Source organism: Zea mays, chromosome 3 (genome assembly GCF_902167145.1).
Source record: "Zea mays cultivar B73 chromosome 3, Zm-B73-REFERENCE-NAM-5.0, whole genome shotgun sequence".
Classification (NCBI taxonomy): Eukaryota; Viridiplantae; Streptophyta; class Magnoliopsida; order Poales; family Poaceae; genus Zea; species Zea mays.
In genome coordinates, this window is record NC_050098.1 from 120,641,233 (window position 1) to 120,648,176 (window position 6,944).

Consider the following 6,944-nt stretch of genomic DNA (forward strand, 5'->3'; position numbering starts at 1 on the left):
CCATGTTCAGACCAATTTAGCGGAGTACGACACCGTCGTCCATATAAAGCTTCAAAGGGTGCCATCTTGATACTTTCTTGATGGCTATTATTATATGAAAACTCCGCCAAGGGCAAACATTCATCCCATTTTTGTGAGAAGTCCAGAACACATGCTCGCAACATATCTTCGAGTATTTGGTTCACTCTCTCAGTCTGTCCACTGGTTTGAGGATGATAGGCCGAACTGTGGAGCAACTTAGTACCCAAGGATTTGTGAAGTGCTTCCCAAAACTTGGCTACAAATTGAGGTCCATGATCCGACACTATGGTCTTCGGAACACCATGCAGACTAAGAATACGAGCAATGTACAATTCTGCATAGGTAAGTACCGGGTAATATGTCTTGACCGGCAGAAAGTGAGCAATCTTTGTAAGTCGATCAACAATCACCCAGATAGAGTCATACCCTTTTGCGGTCCTGGGCAATCCCACGATAAAGTCCATACTTATGTCTTCCCATTTCCATGTCGGTATTGGTAGTGACTGTAATGGACCGGCATCTTTCAAATGTATGGCCTTGACACGTCTGCAGGTGTCACATCTAGCCACGTAGCGTGCAATTTCGATCTTCATCTTTGTCCACCAGTAATGTTGCTTCAGGTCTTGGTACATCATAGTGCTTCCGGGATGAATAGAGTAGCGGCTAAGATGTGCTTCATCAAGAATTTGCTGGCGGAGCTCTTCATTCTTTGGCACCACTATGCGGTTATTAAACCATACAATGCCTTGTTCATCTTCTTTGAAGCATTTGGCTTTTCCAGCCCTTAACTTCTCACGAATGTGTTTCATGCCCTCATTATCCTTTTAGGCATCAATTATCCTTTGCAAGAGGACTGACTCAAGCTTTAGCTGATTCAAAGTTCCTTGTTGGACCATTCCCAGGTTTAGCTTCTCCATCTCTTGACATAAAGTGTTGTCAGAGGTCTTCATCGTTAAACAATGGCAGGAAACCTTGCGGCTTAGTGCATCTGCCACAACATTGGCTTTGCCTGGGTGATAATGAATTTCCAGTTCATAGTCCTTAATAAGCTCAAGCCATCGCCTCTGTCTCATATTCAATTCTGACTGGGTGAAGATGTACTTCAAACTTTTATGATCTGTATAGATATGACAGACATTTCCCAACAGATAGTGACGCCAAATTTTCAGAGCATGAACCACAGCAGCTAGCTCCAGATCATGAGTTGGGTAATGCTCCTCATGTCGGCGTAACTGCCGTGAAGCATACGCAATTACGCGGCCTTCTTGCTTTAGCACGCAGCCGAGTCCACTGCCAGATGCATCACAATATACATCAAAAGGCTTGGTGATGTCCGGTTGAGCCAATACCGGAGCAGTGGTTAATAATGTCTTCAATTGTTCAAAAGCTTCATTACACTTTGAAGACCAATTGAATTTAACATCATTCTTCAATAAACTTGTGATTGGCTTCACAAGCTTAGAAAAGTCTGGTATAAATATGCGGTAATATCCAGCCAGTCCAAGGAAACTTCGGACCTGATGAACAGTGGTCGGGGGTTTCCACTCTAAAATGTCCTTGACTTTGCTGGGGTCTACCGCAATCCCTCTGGCAGATAGAACATGTCCTAGAAATTGAATTTCCTCCAGCCAAAACGCGCATTTGCTGAACTTGGCATATAACTGATGTTCCCTCAGGCGCGTTAACACGATCCGTAAATGTTGGGTGTGCTCCTCTTCACTCTTGGAATATATCAAAATGTCATCAATGAAGACCACCACAAACTTGTCTAGCTCGGGCATGAACACCGAGTTCATCAAATATGTGAAGTGGGCCGGAGCATTTGTTAATCCGAAAGACATTACCAGATATTCAAACAACCCATACCGCGTAGTAAAGGCGGTCTTTGGTATATCTTCGGGCCGAATACGGATCTGGTGATAGCCCGATCGGAGATCAATCTTTGAAAATACCCTAGCTCCAGTCAATTGATCAAATAGAATGTCAATCCTTGGAAGAGGGTACTTGTTTTTGATGGTGACCTCATTCAGGGGCCGATAATCCACGCACATTCGTAAGGTTTGATCCTTCTTTTTGACGAATATGGCTGGACAACCCCACGACGATGAGCTTGGCCAGATAAATCCTTTCTCCAGGAGATCTTGTAATTGAATCTTCAACTCTGCCAACTCATTAGGAGGCATCCGGTACGATCTTCTAGATATTGGAGCCGTACCGGGCTTCAACTCTATTACAAACTCTACCTCCCTCTCAGGTGGCAATCCCGGCAAATCCTCGGGAAAGACATCAGGGAACTCACATACTACCAGGATATCCTTGATTTCCGGTACTATAACTTCATAAACTCTGCCAGTAATTTTGTTTGGAATAGGGATGGGCAAAAGAATTTCTTCTTGATTATGGCTCAACCTGATGGTTCTTTGATCAGTATTGAGTGTTGCTTTATGCTTGGCCAACCAATTCATACCCAAAATAACATCTATGTCTTGGCCTTTCAGGACGATCATATTGGTAGGAAAGTCCCGTCCGGCCAATGATACGAGCACTTGATAGGCCACTTCTCTAGTAAAGATTTGTCCCCCGGGTGAGTGTATTTTAAATCCCTCTTTTGATTCATGGCATGCAATGTGATGTTGCTCCACAAATTCCTTGCTAATGAACGTATGCGAAGCACCAGAATCAAAAAGAATAATTGCAGGGTGACTGGCCACGAGAAACGTACCCATCATCACCGGTTCACCTTCCGGTGTAGTGGCCACTTGTGTATAGTATACGCGTCCCGTCTTCTTGAAATTTTTGCCCTTAACATTTCCCTTGCTTTGTGATGAATTCCCCGATCCTTGCTGATTATTTGCTTGATTTTGCTTGGGATAGGGGCAATCCTTGATGAAATGCCCAGACTTGCCACAGTTGAAACATCCGGTTGAAGAGTTGGGCAAAGCAGGGAATCGAGTGACCGGGGCACCCGGCTGACTTGGGGTAGTGGGGGCTTTATTGGGACGAATAATTATCGGCTGCTTGAAAGGGAAGGATGGTGCACGTGGAGGAGTCTGGTTAGAAGGCCGGAGAATAAACCGTTGCCTTTTTGCCTGGCCCTGATTAGACTTCTCACCACCAAATCCCTTGTTCTTTCCGGAACCTGCATATTTTGCTTCAACAGATAGGGCTGTGCTGACAGCCTTTCCATACGTGAGATCTATGCAGGTGGCCATTTTTCTCTGCAATCGATCATTTAATCCTCTCATAAAGCAATTTTTCTTTTTCAGATCAGTGTTCACCTGATCGATTGCATATTGCGACAGGTGATTAAACTTGTTGAGATACTGATTGACAGTATCTCCCCCTTGTTTTAGCTTCATGAACTCTTCTTGCTTCATATGCAGAACACCTTCGGGTATATAATGCTCGCGGAAGGCTACTTTGAATTCCTCCCAGGTTACTTGATGATTGGCCGGTTGAACGGCCACAAAATTACCCCACCAAGTGCTGGCAGGTCCGCGTAGTTGATGCACTGCGAATAAAGGCTTCTGTGTCTCTGAACAGCGCAGAAGACCAAATTTTTGCTCAATAACCCGTATCCATTCATCTGCTTCCAGTGGATCTTCAGCTTTAACAAACAAGGGCGGACGTGTCTCCGAGAAGTCCAGATAAGAAGTTTTGCGGGGGCTCTGTTGATAGCCCCGCCCACCAGGCTGCTGGTACTGTTGGCCCGCCATTTCTCTCAGAAAGCGGGTATTGTCAGCAGTTGCGTTCACTAAGGTGGCAATTGCCTCAGCCAATGTGGGAGGAACAGGAGGTGGATTGGGTGTCGATTCCCTCCCCCGGGAGGTACCAGCTCCGTCCTGAGCTCGAGTCTTGGAAGGCATCTGTGGCAACAACATTTGGAAACAATATGATATGCCAAGGAAAAAGCCATTCCATTTTACATTACCAAAAGTAATGTTACAGACTCAAGACTCTTACAACAAGATACAATACCTAGTATACAATAGCACTACCTATTATACACTAGTACAACCTACAATACACTACACTACTTCTACTATACCACTAGTCCTGCTTCCCATTGCTCTTGGCGGCCTCGTCGTCGGGTGTGGGAGTCCATACGTCGACTAGCCTCATGGAAGGAGGGGGCTCAAAAAGGTCTAACTCCCCACCAAGCGCGTGTCCCGCAACGTGGGAGGGTCCGGCTTCCGCCTCAACAGGGTGCGCAGGTGCACTAGGGTGTAATTGCGAATACAGTACATGGACTTCCTCATGTAACGTATTGCAATAGACCTGCAGGTCGTCGACAGCTGAGCTAAGTTCCTTGATTCGGGCTTGAGCCCTTGCTTCCTTAGCACATGCCAGCAAACGGGACTGGACTGCCCAGTCGAGCGCTAAGTCCCGATCAGCAAGCTGATCCCGCAGGTGGCGGATGTCCCTTCTTAATTCATTTATTCTATCTCCGTCCGCAACCGAAGCGTTGGTCCTGTGTTGCAACTTCGCTTGAAGTCGACTTACTCGTGCTTCAAGATCTCCTATTGGATCATTACTCCCGCTACTACTGTCCTCATGTCGAGGGGCCAGTTGATGTCGGGGCACACCGATTGGTCCAGTTGACTTGCGCACCGTTTTCCTTGTGCACGGCGGCATCTTTCTAAGGGGGAAAATTTTATTAGTATAATTCTTAGCATGATGCATGTGTAAGTACAGAATCAACCTCAGTTGATTCAACCTTCTATACATTGCACTCTTCCTATCTGGTCTTTAAGATAGACTCTTCAGAATACTTAGGTAAGAAGAGAAGAGAATTTCTAGGTAAGACTTTTAGAAAATCCTTTTGAAGATGCTTCATAATATTTGCAAAGAAGGGCTACGCTCCGATACCAGCTGTGACGGAACCTCCCAAGTAATTAGGCCCACCTACAGTTGTCCTTGTCTAACAGACATCAGACACCCTGTAGATGTTCCTAAGTCACTTGACAAGTTCGGTATCTTTCCTTACCTTTCCAGGAACGTTTCACCCGTCTTGCAGACATTACAGAACATCGGAGATAAAGAGATGCGGAAGCGATTACATAACTTACATTTATTTAAGAAGTAAGATCAAGATGGTTATTACAGACCAGAAATATAAGCGAGTGCAGAGTAGTATTATTACATAACTAAGGGAGGCAAAAACTCCTCCCGATAAGTTTTTCACAAAAGTTTTCTATATGGAGGACCAAGTCCTCCCGCACTTCAGTCTTGTTTCTCCTACTTAGGAACCACCTTGGTACAGAAGCAACAGAAATCTGCTACTTCCTCACCTAAAAACAACGAAGGGATAAACCCTGAGTATGGAATTACTCAGCAAGTCTTACCCGACTAAAGAAAAGACTCTCAAGGGTATGCTGGCTTAAGGGAGTCAAGGTAAGGCTTTTCAATAATCAAAGACTCTGTTTTGCAGAAATGCTTACTAAAGTGGATCCTTAAAAATCCAATTTTATTTGTCAAGTTAAGTACAATTACCTGTAACTAGAGTTCTTTCTACCCTAGTTCAATCACTGGTCCTGCACTAGCCAATTTCTTAACAAAAACCCATCATCTTTAGTGGAATGCTACGTGTAAGTCAGTGACCAAGTCTTCATAACCGCGAAGGTACGGCGATCCGAATCGATTATACTCAGCTGAGGATCTCCAATCACACGACATATGTAGCACTTAACCCTTGCATATGTCAACCCGCCACCGGGGTTCTTAAGACCAGATCAGGTTCACGCAAACTGAGAGCACAGATACACCACCGTCCAGCCTCTTGCCACGGAGGGTACACGCTACTCTCACCACCGCTCCACGCCCATTTTGTGTTATCTTATTCTGGCCTTAGTCTGCCCGAGGCAAGGCTTACCCATGACGAGGCATGTGACCAGTTAAAGGGTCCTCGGTCATCAAGCCTACATCGACAAGGTCCTTAATCGACTGAGACAGAGACACTACACCGAGACTCTCTTCTCGTGCAAGTCACCCGCCCGGTCTCAGCTTAATCATTTTAACCCAAAAACTTGGTACCTGGCAGAGGTACATCTTTTCCGATGTTGAATCCATCATGGCCATGATGGATTCACCATCAAGTTTTATTTTTGAAAACAACCCTCCCACTTTGCCAAACATCTTTTGTAAAACAAATCCTTTTGTTTTTCTAAAGCAATACTAAGCATAGAAAAACCTTTTCGTAAAAATAGGGTTTCAAGGAAGGTAATCAAGTTCAAGGAAGGTAATGCAAGAATTGTTTTATCAAGCAACTCCTATCACCTAATGCAGCAAGCAAGTGAGAAAGATTTTAAAAACATCAAGGGAGGTGGCAAATGCACCGGGGCTTGCCTTCGTTCACAGGTGAGTCTGGCTCGGATCCACAAATATCAAAGTAGAAGCAGTTGCCTGCCTGAGAATCCGAGGGTGGTGGTGTCCTTTCTTCAGTGACTTCCACTTCTTCTTCGCGTTCTAACATAACCATATATATACATATATAAGAATGAATGCCATGTAATGCTCATGAGAGTGCGAAGATAATAAAGATTTATTACCTAAGTCTTGAATACAACTTTCCTTCACGGAACTCCGAGAACTTAGGGTTTCCGGAGTCAATAAAGGAGTTCAAAGGGCAGGGGGGTTTTGGGTTCTAGTTATCAAACATGGTCCAAATCAATTCAAATTCTACCCATGGCTTCTAAGTATTGTTTTAAGTTCATATAAAAAGTTTGGGCATTTTTGGACTTATTATCTATTTTCTAAAAATCCAGAACTAAGACTTTAAACTATTTAAAATGCCTTAAAATTCCCTGTTTAAACTAAAAACCATGAAACTATTTTTATTAAATTCCAGGGAAAATAACAAGCCTAGGAAAATTGGTTTCACAATTTTAGGATTTTTCTACAATTTGTAACAAATTTCCCAAGAT